Source organism: Alexandromys fortis, unplaced genomic scaffold (assembly GCF_014885135.2).
Source record: "Alexandromys fortis isolate MF-2015 unplaced genomic scaffold, M_Fortis_MF-2015_v1.1 scaffold_15, whole genome shotgun sequence".
Classification (NCBI taxonomy): Eukaryota; Metazoa; Chordata; class Mammalia; order Rodentia; family Cricetidae; genus Alexandromys; species Alexandromys fortis.
In genome coordinates, this window is record NW_026067911.1 from 4,881,926 (window position 1) to 4,898,509 (window position 16,584).

The 16,584-nt window shown below is 39.8% G+C and overlaps 1 pseudogene; it reads left to right on the forward strand.

The window, feature by feature from the left end:
- The first annotated feature begins 7,575 nt into the window (after window positions 1–7,575).
- LOC126499272 (40S ribosomal protein S17-like) lies at window positions 7,576–8,039 on the forward strand (annotated as a pseudogene).
- The last annotated feature ends 8,545 nt before the right edge of the window (window positions 8,040–16,584 follow it).

The following is a 16,584-nucleotide window of genomic DNA, read 5'->3' on the forward strand; positions in this document are numbered from 1 at the left end:
AGAGAAAAAAGAAGATAGAAAAGATAATCAAAAGAAACCTTCTATGATGAAAGTATAGTTTATAGAAGCCAAGGTAAAACTAAGAATTCTGGGTCTTCATTTTCTTGAGGTGTACTCTTCCCTTTCTTTGAACCAATCACGTTGAACAGAAAAAGGTGATATTCTATTTATTGGTTCTTACTTAGGATTCCTGGGGACCTGGATTTGATCCCTAACACTGCAAAGGTTAAAAATAATAATTCTAAGACAATGTGTGGCTTTAAAAAGAAATTTGGATAATATAAGCAATCTTTCAGATACTACAGAAGAAAATATGACCCTGGAAGTAGAAACATGTTGCAGGGGGAACTAATCAGAGTACAGCAGTTTGAGAAAGACTGAAAAACATGAATGAAATATTATTAATCGATGAGACAGCACAGAGTAGCAGAATACTATTGCAATTTAATCTAAAGAAAGAAGAATGGGGAGTACAGACAAACAAAAAGTAGTACTATTTTTGTTACAAAATTTTGTCCAAAATTCGTACAAAGTAACACTAATTTCTCCCCAAAATTTTGTCCAAGTCACCAACTTACAAAGAATAGCAAGCAGAAGAAACATGAGCAGTTCCTTCACCTGTTCTTGGGACCCTTTTCCTCCTACTGGGCTGGCCTGTCCAGGCTAGAGATGAGCGTTTGTGCCTAGCCAGTCTTATTCTAACTTGTTAGGCCATGTTCAGATGATTTCCTTGTGAAGCCTGCTCTTTTCTGCAGGGGAACGGAGGAGGAGTGTGTCTCAGGGAGGAAGTTTTCTGACAGTAAAAGAGTAAAATAAGAATGAAAACCAAAGTAAATGATTCATGATTCTAAGAATAATCTGAAAATGTGTTAATAGAATGAAACTTGGGCAATGTAATTAAAACTTTTAAAAGTCCAGAATATAACTTGTCTTGGTGAATTCTGCACGGATATGTAATTCTGCCAGTTTAGAGTGGGATGGTCTATAAACGTTAGTTGATTTTATTGGAAGTGGCATTTAAATCTATGCTATTACTGATTGATTATCCTGTTCATCCCAGGAAAGAGGTGTTGAGATGGTACTCTAGTTTTGCTATATACCTTTTTACGTCTGTTTTAAAAGGTTTTGCTTTTATTTACTCTATTATTTGTTATTTGTGGGCACATGCAATGGCACACATATGGAGATTAGAGGACCGCTCTCAGGGGTCAGTTATCTCCCTCCAACATATGGGTCCCAGGATTCGAACTCACGCATGGCAGTAAGCACCTTTATCCATCAAGTCATCTTACCTGCTCTTCCTTGAATTTCTGTTAGAGAAACACACATTCAAGAATAAATCTTTGCCCTCTTGATGAATATATACCACGTCATTATGAAGCATTTCTCTTCCCTGGCAGGAGACTTGTTCTGAGTTCTGTGGTATTTTTTTATTATTTCCTGTCTATATATTTTATATATCTTAAATTTGATTTTTCCTGGTGTGCCATTCTCATCTTTTTCCTTATGACTTATTACTGTGCTCGCATATGCTATGGTTAATTTTGTGCCGACTTCTTTTAGATCAAATCTTCGGTTCCGTGCTACTCTGCGGAGGTTTGTGAGATAATTTGGGGCTAGCATTGGAAATAATAGACAGAGCAAGGCACACTGTTCTCCCCATGGCCGTTGTCATCAAAGTCAATCATCAAATGTCTGAATAGAATGAATAGAAAGGACACTTGTGAAACAGAGACACTTGGTCTGCTTAGCGTTTGGACTTAAAATTCCACTAACTGAGCTCCTGGTTCTTGGGTGCGCAGACAGGGGAGTCACCACTAGCTTATGTGGCTCTCAGCTTGAAGGGCAGAGTTGCTCTTCCCAGCCTCCAATATCATATGAGTATATTTTTAACAACAACATCAATAAGCCATACATGTATGTGTCCTCTCCCTAACTATCTATCTATCTATCTGTCTATCTATCTATCTACTACGTACCTACTTACCTACCTATCTTCAGAATGTGTTTTTACTATAAAATATAAAATGTGCTTCCTGTAGCTAGAACATAATTTGTTCTTACTTATAAAGTGTAATTTGGAAAGTTCTTTTTTTGAGACAAAGTCTCATGGAGTCTAGGCTGCCCTCAGACTTTAAATGTAGCTGATGATGACCTTGAATTTTTTATCTTTCTGCCTCCATCTCCATCTTTTGAGAATATAGACTTGTGCCACCATAATTGGTGTGAGTATTGGAAATTGTGTGCATATTAGGCAAGTGGTCAATCAACTGAGTATACCCCGAGCCCAGAAATAGCTTTTTGTTTTCAGTGATATCAGTGCTCTCTCCTTCCCATCTTCCTTCCTAGCTTGCTTGCTTTCTCTATTCCTTCAGTCCTTAACATTGAATAGATTTCACTTCGTTTTCCATTGACTTGAATAGTTTCTGATCAAACATCTGCTGTAATTCTTTTCTTGATCTTGTTTTTGTTTTACTTTTTTCAAGACACGATCTCAGTATGTAGGCCTGGATGTCCTAAAACTCACTATTTCATTCAGGCCACCTTGAACTCATAGAGATCTTCCTGCCTCTGCCTCCCAAGTCCTGGGATTAAAAGCGTGTATCACTTTGCAGCTACTGAATGCATATTTATATGCATGTGTTCTTTAATATATATAGGATTTCCTGCCAAGAGGTTTGAAAGTTTTATCACTATTTTTCGTAGTTTGATTTGTATATGCATTGGTATGCTGCTATTCAAGTTCTTTCTTTCTTCCTCTCTTCTGCTATTTTCTTATATTTGTATTTTTTTATTTTATTGATTTTTATTGAGCTCTACATTTTTCTCTGCTCCCCTCCCTGCAACTTCCCTCCCCTTCAACCCTCTCTCAAGGTCCCCATGCTCCCAATTTACTTAGATCTTGTCTTTTTCTACCTCCCATGAGGATTAGATCTATGTAAGTCTCTTAGGGTCCTCATTGTTGTCCAGGTTCTCTGGGATTGTGGTTTGTGGGCTGGTTTCTTTACTTTATGTTTAAAAACCGCTTATGAGTGAGTATATGTGATAATTGTATTTCTGGGTCTGGATTACCTCACTCAAAATGATAATTTCTAGCTCCATCCATTTGCCTGCAAAATTCAAGATGCCATTATTTTTTTCTGCTGTGTAGTACTCCATTGTGTAAATGTAGCACATTTTTCTTATCCATTCTTCGGTTGAGGGGCATTTAGGTTGTTTACAGGTTCTGGCTATTACAAACAAAGCTTCTATGAACATAGTTGAGCACATGTCCTTGTGGCACGATTGAGCATCCTTTGGATATATACCCAAAAGTGGTATTACTGAGTCTTGAGAAAGGTTATTTCCTAATTTTCTGAGAAATTGCCACATCCAAAGGGGCTGTACCAGTTTGCATTCCCACCAGCATGTTTTTATTTTTAATACATCCCGACTGCAGTTCCCCTCCCTCTACATCACTGTAATGAATAGGATGAACAATCAGTAATAGCATATATTTAAACACTACTTTCAATAAAACTGGTTCACATTTATAGACTATATCACTCTAAGTCAGCAGAATTACATACCCACGCAAAATTAACCAAGACACAATATAATCTGTATTTTAAAAACAAGCGTCAATAATTTAAGAGAATTAAAATCATACCGAGTAAGTGTTCTGACCGTAAAGAAAATAAAACAGAAATGAAAAACAAAGGAAGTAATTCCATGATTTTGAGAATAATTTGGAAATAATTTAATGGAATGAAACTTGGGCAATGTAATTAAGGCAACACACATGGAAAAGTGCAAAATTTTAAATACTTATCCTGAAAACCTAGGTCTATAGCTAGGGTCTGCTATAGAAACAGAATCACAGGAATGAATGAACATTAAGGGGGATGTGCTTATCCAATTGGCTTATTAAAATGTCCTAGGGAGTCCTCAATGACTGGCTTCACACTGAAGAGGCTGAGAACCTGTTAGATGCTTGGTCCACTGTGCTAGATACCCCAGTAATCCGTGTTTACCATTGAGAACCTGGAAATTCCTGGAGAGCAGCTGGTTCTCAGTCTTCAATGGAAAGAGGGGGAAGCTGATCCCTAATATTAGAGAAAAATGTCAGCAGTACCAACAATAAGATATCAATAGGATAGAGGAACTTGGACCAGTACAATGTGAAGCATGCAGACAAAAGCCAGACTTTTATTTCTGGGACTTCCTATGCCTGCTGCCACCTGGAGGTGCTGCCCACATCTAGGGTGGTTGTCCTACTTCAGTTAAACTGAAGGAAATGTCTCATAGGCGTACTGACAGCTTGTCTGTCTCTTGGCTCCAGGTTCAGTCAAGTTCACAAGGAAGTTCTACCATTACAGGTCTGAAACAACAAACTGAGCTTAGATACTTAGAGAAACTAACGATGAAAAAGTAAATTGAACCCCTAGGAAATGGAAGGAACAGGTGGTCCACACAAAAGTAGACACGAAGGATAGAAAAATTGTGACAGTAGACAAAACCAAAATCCGCATCAGGAAAACAGCTCTTGGATGTGACAAAACTTGTGGTGACTGTCAAAGAAAGACAAATAAAATCAGTTTGGTCCAAATTTTGACTTTGTAATGCAAAAATATCTTTTGAACCCAAAACAGGGTAAGCCATGCAATATAAGACAATATTATTAATTTATTTTGCCACATTTTTCTTACTGAATGATTTTATGGCAACATAAATAATGTTACAAAGAACTGAAATGAACATAAATCTCTTTGAACAGATCTGAGTGGTTCCTTAGAATGTGTTCGTACATTTAAGTTCCTGTCACAAGTCTGTGATGATGTTAAGGCTTCGTTACATCTGCTCCATGTTGCACTTTAGGAAAGTGATTAGTGCAGCATCTTAACCCAGCTGGACCTGCCTTCTTTGCCACCACCAGTCAACACTAAACATCACTGCTTTCATTCATTTGAAACACTTTCTGTACAGAACTGTTTACTAATCTATTTTACCTGGGTCTTTGTTATGTAAACATTTTACTATAACACATACAGTTTGTATGATAAATTGACTATCCCTTTATTTCATAAAATTTCCTTAGTAGTATTATTTTTGGTACTTTATCACATCGATGTATGTGTGTTTGAGGGTGTATGTTTATGGGTATGTATGTGTTTGTGTGTCCACACACTAACAAACACACCATGGCACTCATGTAAGGTCATCAGAGGACAACTTGCATTACTTTCTCTCCTCCCCCACCTCAGAGACCCAGGAATGGAAATCGTATGTCCAGGTCTATCTGTCCTAAGCTCCTGTATCCACTGCTCCACCTTGCTGCCTGTGGGTCTGGTGTGGGACAATTCTGTATTCTGTCAATTATGTTTTAAATAAACACTGATTGGCCAGTAGTTAGGCAGGAAGTATAGGTGGGACAACCAGACAGGAAGTAGAGGTGGGACAATAAGAAAAGTAGTATTCTGGGAAGAAGGAAGCCCATTCCTCCCCAGTTCTGTCCAGACACCAAAGAAGCAGGATGTGACTTAATGCAACAAGAATAAAAGGTACTGAACCATGTGACTAACATATACTAGAATAATGGGCTAATATAAGTCCTAAGAATGGGCCAATCAGTTTATAACTTATAGAGACCTATGAGTTATTTTCTTTAGGGCTAAACAGCTATGGGACCTGGTGGGGGGACAGAAATCCCCAACAAGCAGGCCCTCATGTTACATGGGTCTTCACTTATATTTATAAAAGCAATCGCTGAGTTCTATTTTCAATTATTTTTACTAATTTATTTTTAATTATTTTCAAGTACTATGAGGACAGATTTTTAAGTTTTTCACTTATGTATTTATTTATTTACTGGTTTTTGGAAAGAGGTTATTATTATAATATACAAGGCTGTCCTTGAACTCAATATTCTTGCCCCAGCATCCTGAGTGCTGGTATTAAAGACATAAGTCCAAGCCCAACTAAGTTTTTCATTTTTGTATGTTTAAATTTATCAGGATTTTTGTTTTTGATTATTTCCTTCTATTGATCTTCTACCAAGAAATGATGCATTTTCATATAGTTTCTTCAAATTGTCTTTACTTTAAAACTATTCTTTTTAACATCATATCCATTTGGATTTTTTACTAAATATAAATTTTCTTTTACCAATTAAGCAAAAAGTTATGCTAGTACCAAGGGAGAGAATAAGTCAGTCTTTTCTGTTGACTCAGATAGGTCCTTTGTGGATCAATAGCTGTCCCTCTCACCATCCCTCCTGATGATTCAGATGGGTCCTTTGTGGACCAATAGCAATCCCCTCTTGTCATCCCTCCTGATGATTCAGATGGGTCCTTTGTGAACCAATAGCTGTCCCCTCTTGTCATCCCTCCTGATGATTCAGATGGGTCCTTTGTGGACCAATAGCTGTCCCTCTCACCATCCCTCCTGATGATTCACATGGGTCCTTTGTGGACCAATAGCTGTCCCCTCTTGTCATCCCTCCTGATGATTCAGATGGGTCCTTTGTGGACCAATAGCTGTCCCCTCTTGCCATCACACTCAGTTGCATTGCAATGACACATTTGTACACACTGAGATATGACATGATTTTCAAATTTGCTTCCTATGGAATCTGAGGACTAGAAATCCCGATGTTAGCAATGCAATGAGTCTCTCACTTTTTGTTTTCGTTCATGACTTCACCCTTCCACTAGCACCACAGCAGAGTCTTTATTGACATTTTAATGGCATGCTGTATAAATTTAAAATCATTGTTCTTTCAGAACAATTTTGTTTATGTTTATTTGTTTATGTAGTCATAAATCTTTAAACTTACTTTATTTACTTTTATTGCTATCATTATTTATTACTATTACTTACTTTATTTATCTAACTTCTAATTCACATATGTATCTGGGAGGGTGACATCTTACAATAGGCAGGAACCTAATGTACTTCTCTATCAATTACCTAACCTCTGAAACTGTGGTTTTGTCCCCGTATGGGGTAAAGTAAGTGAACACCTGTCACACAAAACAATTATCAAGAATCACGTTTTCTGAATGGATAGGGATGAAAATATAATTTCACATCAAGCATGTGTTGGACCAGGACTGTTTCCACCAGTGCCTGTCCATATCTACTTGCCTGACTTCACTGCAGCTTGGTTTCGAACACACATGAACTTTGTACTGCGCATGTTGTCACACCCAACAAAACACATGACCACTGTCCAAAGTGCCTCAGCTCTGATGTAGGCTACTATATATTATGAAATTCAATGCATTTATTTGAGCGGTATTCTTAGTACTCACAATAATCAAAATCAAATTTCAAAAGCTGTTGAACATGCCCTCCATCTTTTGGTATCAAATATTCAGCCAAAATATAATTCTTTTGTGAAATAGTAAGTAAGTACACCCATCTCATTAGTATGTGAATTTGTTTTTCTCTTTAACAAACAGTAAAATTACATGTATACCAAAGCATGGTTTTAAATAAGTTTCTTTATGAGTTGTTTTCAGGAAATGTTTGATATGTATACCTAGTTTTGTATTCCTAACCAAGGATACATTTAAATTCATTGGATAACTCTTTTACCGGGACCCGTCAACATGGGCCATGTCCGCACCAAGACCGTGAAGAAGGCGGCCCCGGGTCATCATCGAGAAGTACTACACGCGCCTGGGCAATGACTTCCACACCAACAAGCGCGTGTGCGAGGAGATCACCATCATCCCCAGCAAGAAACTCCGCAACAAGATAGCCGGCTATGTCATGCATCTGATGAAGAGGATTCAGAGGGGCCCTGTCAGGGGCATCTCTATCAAACTGCAGGAGGAAGAGCGAGAAAGGAGGGATAATTACGTCCCTGAGGTGTCAGCCCTGGATCAGGAGATCATTGAGGTAGATCCTGACACCAAGGAGATGCTGAAGCTTCTGGACTTCGGCAGTCTCTCCAACCTGCAGGTCACTCAGCCTACAGTGGGGATGAATTTCAAAACACCGTGTGGAGCCGTTTGAGTTTGTTCTGTCATTTTCAATAAATCTGAAAAAAAAAAGGCAAATGGATGGAAATAGAAAACACCATCCTGAGTGAGGTAAGCCAGACCCAAAAAGAGGAACATGGGATGTTCTCACTCATATTTGGTTTCTAGCCATAAATAAAGGACATTGAACCTATAATTCGGGTTCTTAGAGAAGCTAAATAAGAAGGAGAACCCAAAGAAAATCATATAGGCATCCTCCTGAATATTAAACTTCATCAGGCGATGAAATGAGACAGAGACAGAGACCCACATTGGAGCACCGGACTGAAATCTCAAGGTCCAAATCAGGAGCAGAAGGAGAGAGAGCACAGGCAAGGAACTCAGGACCGCGAGGGGTGCACCCATACACTGAGACAATGGGGATGTTCTATCAGGAACTCACCAAGGCCAGCTGGCCTGGGTCTGAAAAAGCCTGGGTCAAAACCGGTCTCGCTGAACATAGCGGTCAAGGAGGACTACTGAGACCTCAAGAACAATGGCAATGGGTTTTTGATTCTACTGGACCTATTGGTTGTGTGGGAGCCTAGGCAGTTTGGATGCTCACCTTACTAGACCTGGATGGAGGTGGGTGGTCCTTGGACTTCCCACAGGGCAGAGAACCCTGATTGCTTTTTGGGCTGACGAGGGAGGGGGACTTGATTGGGGGAGGGGGAGGGAAAGGGGAGGCGGCGGTGGGGAAGAGACAGAAATCTTTAATAAATAAATAAATAAATTAAAAAAATTCATTGGATAAAAGGGGCTACAAGAGTAAAAGTTTAAGAAACATAACTTTACGTTCTAGGATCCTGGATCCTATTTCTAAGTCGTACAGTTACTTTCACTACATCCACACAGATTTCATGTCATTAAAAAAAAGACCTTTATCTTTCTATTTGGTTACTCTGAAAGAATAAATTATTGATTATTAAGATACTAGAAAGACTCCCTAGGAAGTATCAGCATGCAGCGTTTGTGTAGGAGGCAGTAACTAACCATGGGAGAGCAATTTACTGAATATGGGATGTGTACATTGGCTGGATGGCAACAAAAGGAAAGCTGGGGAGGGCTCTTGTCTGTAGGACACAGGGTCTTGTTAGCTCTGGCTATTTGTGTTCAGAACTGCCTCTGGGCTTCCAGTTTTATAAGGGAAGGGAGAATCTGGATTTATTTTTAAGCAGAAACTGAGCTGGGAGCTCCTAATACCACATACATACTCAGGCCGGCCTGTAAATTCCACTGAACAAAGGAGACATAAGCCTTGCCTACGGTGTGGGTGTGAGCGAGCCCAGCTGAGAGCAGAAAGCAGTGAGAACCTAGCCAGGCCAAGCCACTTTGTACTAACAACCATAGTTACTGAGCATCTACGTGTGCCACATTTCGTGGAGAACATCGGTGATGTCGCGCTTCAAAATGTGTTAACAGAATATCACACCGTGGGTGGCTTAAATGACGTGTTTATTTCTGTGAGTTCTGTGAACTGGTAGTCAAAATTAACACACAGCCCTCTGGTGAGGGCTCATCGACTTTGAAGATAGCCTGCTTCCGGAAGACTATCCCTGGGTTTCTTCTCATGGGCACTAACGTCTTACATCATGCTCTATACCCTTATGATCCCTTATGATCCAGTCGCCACCTATAGGCTCTACCTCCAATACCATCATACTGGGGGCTATAATCTCAACATGTGCGCTTGGAAGGGCACCAACATTCTACACACAGCGCTATAAAACTAAATGTCTTTTTCCTTTAAAAAGCCAGAAATGAAAAGGATAAACCTACTGTCCTGAGCTAGAGTAAGAAATAAACATCAGTCAGAGGGAGCCCTGACCTTGTGCCTTCAACTGCTGACTTGTGATCGCTGCGCTGTGTGGAATGTTGTGGCTGACAGAAGTAACTGTTTATCTTGGAGTTATAGCCACCAGACGGTCTAATGATGCGGTTCTTGATAATGGCTTTGGATGTTGCTGTAGCAGTTCGGCCTTTATAAAAGAGTCATGGCTGCAGAGATCAGTCTGACCTATAAAGAGGATAAAAACTGTGAGGCAGAATGCCACCAAATTTCAGAAGCCTTAAACGCAAAAGCCAGGGTGATCTTCCCTGCTTGCTGCTATTCCCCACACACTGGGAAGCGGCAGTGTCAAGGCAGAGCACACAGAAGACTCCACAGGGAGAGGGCAGCAGCTGTGCCTGCTCCTCAGCCCCACATGGGTCTTCCCTTCCTCAGATTTAACCTGTGTCTACTTCCTTCAAACTTTGACAGCGGCTTAATTTCTCATATTGGCGGTTAGTGCTGAAAATCTTAAATGATTTGACTCTTAACAATGGAGAGAGAGGAGACCATCTAGAGCTTTACAGTTTCCGGAGATGATGAGATAAAAAGTATGCAAAAAATTGGGACATTTCTACTCAGATACAGGATTTGCAAATGACATAGACAAAAATAATATAAAGGCAGAAAAATATAAATAGGAATAGAAGTAAATAATAATCTCAATTCTAAAAGAAATCGAATATTCTAAGCAAGCTGAGTAAGTGCTCACGTTTATGTGTATATATTATTTACTTTTATATTTATAATTGATATAATCAAGCCATGTGATAAACCAGAATATTATAGGAAGATGGAGATACCCTCTTCATTAAACCCTTCTTGTTCTAGTATTTCCTCTCTCTTGTTATATCACTATGTTATACTGTCCCTTACTGGAAATACCACCATCCTTGGTCCTCTCCTAAGTTCTTGGGTGTTCCTAATTAAACACACATATCTGAAGAGTTAAAGTTACATCCACAGATGAGAGAAAAACCTAAGGTATTTTTTCTTCCTGGGTCTGAGTTACCTCACTCAGAACAGCTGATTCCAGCTCTACCCATTTACCCTCTAATTTTGTTTCTTCTCTTAACAGCTGAATAATATTCCATTGCATAAATGTACCATATTTTCATTATCCATTCATCCAATGATGGACATCTAGGTTGTATCCATTTGCTAGCTGTTCTGAGTAGAGAAGCCATGAACATAGATGGGTACCCACTCTTATCTCTGCAGTAGGATAGATCCATCTCTAGCTTTTTGAGGAACATCCACACTGGTTTTCATAGTGGTTGCCCCAGTTTGTACCACCACCAGGATAGATAGATGTTCCCTTTCCTCAGACCTGCTCCAACGTTTGTTTTTATTTGGGTGGGTGGGGGGTGTTGCTTTTCTTTTCTTAATCTTAGTTCTTCTGACTAGGGTATGATGAAATCTCAAAATAGATTTATTTTTCATTCCCCTGACAGCTAAGGTTCTTGAACATTTTAAAAAATATATTTCCGAGGCATTTATAGTCCATAGTTTGAAACTTCTTTGTTTAAGTTCCGTGCTCAATTTTTAAGTGGGCTGCTTGTTTTCCGGATGTTAAGTCTTCTTTTTAGTTCTTTGAGTGTCGTCTAGACACTAACATGCTGTCAGATACGTAGCTAGGAATGATTATTTTTCCACTTAACAAGCTGCCTCCTCTTTCAACTACTAGTGTGTCCCTTGCTTCTCGAAGCTTGTACATTTCATACAGTCCATGCTGTCAAATGGTTATCTTTTGCTAGTTTTTGTTTTTACACCACAGAAAAAGTTTCCCCTCCCTTCTCTCCTCCCAGTTCCTCTCCTCTACCTCACCTCCTCCTCCACCTGCTCTTCTTCCGCTGTATCTCCTCAGATACCACAGGCCTCACATCGACATCAGCCAGACATGGCAAATCAAGCTGCAGTGAGACTAGGCACCTCCTCTCCTATTAAGGCTGGACCAGGCAATCTGGTAAGAGGAAAGGGTCCCAAGAGCAGGCAACAGAGTCAGAGACAGTCTGTGCTCCCACTGTTAGGAGACCCACAAGCTGCACAACGGCAACACATATGCAGAGGGCCTAGGTTAGTCCCCATACAGGCTCCCTAGTCGTCATTTCAGTCTCTGTGAGCCCAGGTTATTTGCTTCTGTGGATTTTAGTATGGTGTTCTTGATAACTCCTCTGGTTCCTATGGTCCTTGCTCCTTCTTTTCTACAGGATTCTCTGAGGTCCATCTAATGTTTGGCTGTGTGTAGTTGGAATATTCTTTGGGCCATCAACCAACTCCAAAAAAAAAGAAAGAAAACACACAGAGACTTATTTGTAGTTCTAAAAAAAAAAATTTTTGGCAACCACCCAGCTCCCAAATAAATACATAGAGATTCAGTCTTGCTTATGAAGGTCTGGCCTTAGCTTTGTTTGTTTCTAGCCAGCTTTTCTAACTTTATTATCCTATTTCTCTTTAACTATGCTTAGCATCTGGGCTTCTTACCTTTCTTTGGCTGGCTGTGTGGCCAGGTGTCTGGGCCCTGGCATCCTCCTCTCTTTCCGCCTTCTCTCTCTTCCCCTCTCTCAATCCTTCATTTCTCCTCCTGTTTATTCTCTCTGCCTCACAGCCCCACCTATTTTGCTCTCCTGCCCAGCTATTGGCCATTTTACTCATTATTAGACCAATCAGGTGTTTTAGATAGGCAAAGTAAGAAAGTTAACAGAGTTAAACAAATGCAACCTAAAAGAATACAACACATCTTTGCATCATTAAACAAATGTTCTACTGTATAAAAATGTAACACATCTTAAACTAATATCCCACAACAATCATTAATTATGAATGCTCAGCCTTAACTTAGGCTTGTCCCACTAGCTCTTTTAACTTAATTTAACCTTTTTCTATTCCTCTGTTTTGTCTAGGAGCCTTTTACCTATCATTCTGTATATTCTACTTTCCTGATTCCTCCATGGCTGGCTGGCTGCTCCCTGGTGTCTTCCTGGTGTCTCTTTTTCTTTCTTCACCTGAGCCTAAATTCCTCCTCCAATTTATAAAGTCCTGCCTATGCTTCCTCCCTCAATATTGAATGCTCATCTTTTAATTAGACAAGGTAAAACAGCAGCATATCTTCCCATAATTAAACAAATGCCACACATCTTTACATGGTTAAATAAATATTTCGCAACATAAACAAATGCAACACATCTTTCTATAGTTAAGCACATATTCCCCATCACAAATAAATACAACACATTTTTACATAGTTCTTTAACTATGCAACACATCTTCGCAGAGTTAAATAAATATTCCACAATAGCTGTGGTCTCTGCATCTGTTTCACCATCAGTTGGGTGAAGCCTCCTTGATGACAGCAGAGCTAAACACCAATCTAAAGTATAGAAGAATATCTTTAAGAATCGTTTTATTAACTTTTCTTTGTTGCCAGTGGTGTTTTGTTCTATCTTAGCTAAGACTCCTAGCAATTGGGGATATAGAGCCTGAACTAACCATCTCCTCTAACTGGGCAAGACTTCCAGTGGAGGGACTGGGACCCTAATCCAGCCGTAAACCCTTCAACCTACACTTTATCCCACTCACAAGATGTGCTATGGTAAAGATGGTGCAGAAATTGTGGGAGTCACCAACTAATGATTGCCCAGTTGGAAACCCATACCCCAAGAGTGTGCTCACCCCCGAGGCCAGGACCCAGAGGCAAGACCTATAGACAATATAGGAAGCCACCAATATCCTAAGGGTTCTTTGGTTTTACAAGACAGTAAATTGACAATATTCCACCTCAGCAATGAAGGAATCCTACCATAAAGCTACATCTCTACCCAAAGAAAAGCTCTAGCAATAGCTGAGCCTCAGACATAAGTAGAAAGAGAAAGTGGTATTCCCCATGAAAATCTCACAGTCTTAATCTTTCTTTTCACTTCTGTGTCTATCATTTCTTCTATTACACAATGACTTGCTCCACCTAGTGAGTAATATGTATGACTCAAGTTCTCCAGTACCTGACCATTATGTTCAGTAGCTCCGAAGGCTCTAAATTTAAGGGACTTTCCCTTGGTTTAATCATATTTGAAAACAATGTTTTAAAATGTCCATGGTAAGTCAGGTATCTAAGCATGACAAAACATATTAAGGAGAAAATGTTTACATTGAGTGCAAATGGTCACTGAGGACCAACTGGGATATTAGAGTCATTTCTAGGCCAAGACTTGCAGGTCACAAAGGCACCATAGCTAATGATAACAGCATTTGAATTCCAATTGACTTAGACCAAAACGCTACAACTTCTCATTAGGTAGATTTCAGAGGGAGTTCAATTGCAATATGCATAAATTTAAATGCAAAATTTGAGTGTGTGGGGATGAGTGAGTTTCAGTTAGAAAAATGAGTTCTGTGCAGGTGTATAAACTTGAGTTTGGAGTCTCAGCTCTCACATGAAAGCTGGGCATGCCAATACCAACTCTGCTATGGGGGAGGTGATTTGCTGGGCAGCCAGTTTAGCTGAATCTGCAAACGCCATCTTCAGTGACAGAGTCTGTCTCAAAAAAAATGGGAAGAGAAATGAAGGAAAACACCCACTGTTGACTCCTGGCCTCTCCACATATGCACACACATATGGGAACACAGACCAAACAAAGACACATAAACTGAGTGTATAATGAAATGAACTTCAGTTATCTAGTTATATTTGTTTGAGGCAGACCATTGTCTGATGATTTCTATGAAATGTAACTTATATTTGATGTCTTTGATATCTCAGTATTAGCAGGGAAGTGATTCACCAAGCAGTAACTATGAGGCCAGGAAAGCAACAACTTTAGTTGTGTCTAATTCCGTGAAAAAGCAATTTTCTTTGAGACATTTTCATAAATGATTTTAATAGCTGCTTCACCATCTACCTCAATCATTTTGAAATGCATATGCTGCAGTTATGATGTATATTATAAACTCCTTTCCCAGAGTCAGAAGCCAACAGTCCATGTGAGCAATGCACAGAAATACACATTAACCCATAGAGAAGGCTGAAAAATTGCACATCCCCACGACATGGCCCTTTGGGAGGAGCTCTCAGAAGGAGCACCTATTTTTGTGACAGCCCAAGCAGTTGTCACTACAAGAGACGTCATCCTGAAGGCAAATTGTCAACTATGAAATGCAAGATATACAAGGCAGGTGTTGGGCGGATGAAAGAGCCCTTAGTGAATCGACCGCATTGTGGCTGGCTGAAGTGCATTCTCAGAAGCTCACTGCCCAGTGCTGACATAGACAGCCCAGTCAGCGTCTACACGGGAAGAAGCAAGACTTCTTTCAAAGGCAAAGAAATCTACAGAGAAGAAACATTGACTGCAAAATCTGATACACATGATGGTATTTTTAGATCTGTCAAAGACTGACTTGTATTTGCAGTTTTACTAGCAAGGGTTTAATATAAAATTAGTCTATTTGTGGTATTTTTGTATTTCATGGAGCTGGCCTATATGTTATCTTACCCAAATGTTTCTAGAAAGGCACAACATTCCCTCTATCTACTACACATTTCTCTTTTCAACTGTGCAATGCAAGGCCTCTTATCCTGCACCCATTGTATGGTATGCTTGGTGGAAATGGATGGGAGATGGAATTTGCTACTTTGTAACCATGGCAATAGCTAAAGAGTAAGGAGGTGATGAACATGTGGGCGATGCCTCTCTGCTGGGCTTCAAACCGAAAAGCTTTTGAAATTCTTTTCTTCAATGTGGGGGAAAATTTGATTGCAGAAAAAAATGGCAATTTCTCCATGTTTAAAACAAAGAGAAGCTAGCTGTTTTCATAGGCACATCATTATTATGTAATGGGTAACAATGTATTGTGTCGACACATACATACGTGTGTGGTTGAAAGGCACATGAGTAAAGCAGCAGCATAAAGCTGTTGCTCTATTTTAAACTACACGTATCCTAAACTTATCAGTCATTCATTTGACAACCATATTACTGAGTGACATTCGGATGTCCTCAAGGTCCATTATGGCATTGCTGGTCAAATACTTTGAAATATGATTAGGTCTAATTCTGATCAGATAAGGAGCCTCATACTGGTGTTGACAATGCAACCCTAGGGACTGCTTTTCAAACTGGGGGAAGTGGTAAATATATTATTGACAATAATGTCCAAAAAGCCAACAATTTTCTCATGCCCATCATGTTGGACAAGAAGAGTCCATCAGTGACACAATTCAGGGCCAATTGTTCAAGGGTCTTTAGAGAAATCAGTAAAGAATGGGTGACATTTTTATAAAGTTTAAATATCAACTTGAACTTTTTCAGCTTTGTGTAAGCTTTTTGGTTCATTGAACTGACTGAAGTTAGTTGTGTGTGGGGGGGGGGGTAAGTTTGGTGGGAGGAGATCTCATCAGAAGACATAGGCTCTTGCCTGGGCTTCATGCAGCTCTGGCTGTCCATCTTTGTCTCTGTGCATGCCAGTGCTACATCACTGTGACGATGGCGAAACTGGAGGAAGTGTCCAAAGCACGTGGGCACAAGGAGTAGACACATGCCCTTTGTGTCCGTTACCTCTTCCTCAACTTCATAAAATGTGGTAGGTCTGCTTTATAACCTGTGTCTAGGTCAGCGTGCAGGGCCACTAACAAGAAAATGGCTTGCACCCAAGATCACATGACCAAGAACTGTGAAGGAAAATAGAGCCCCAGGCTCCCCATTTAAAATCTAGTCCTCTTAAAGCGTCTGTTCAGGCAAAGAAACCCTGCAAATTAAG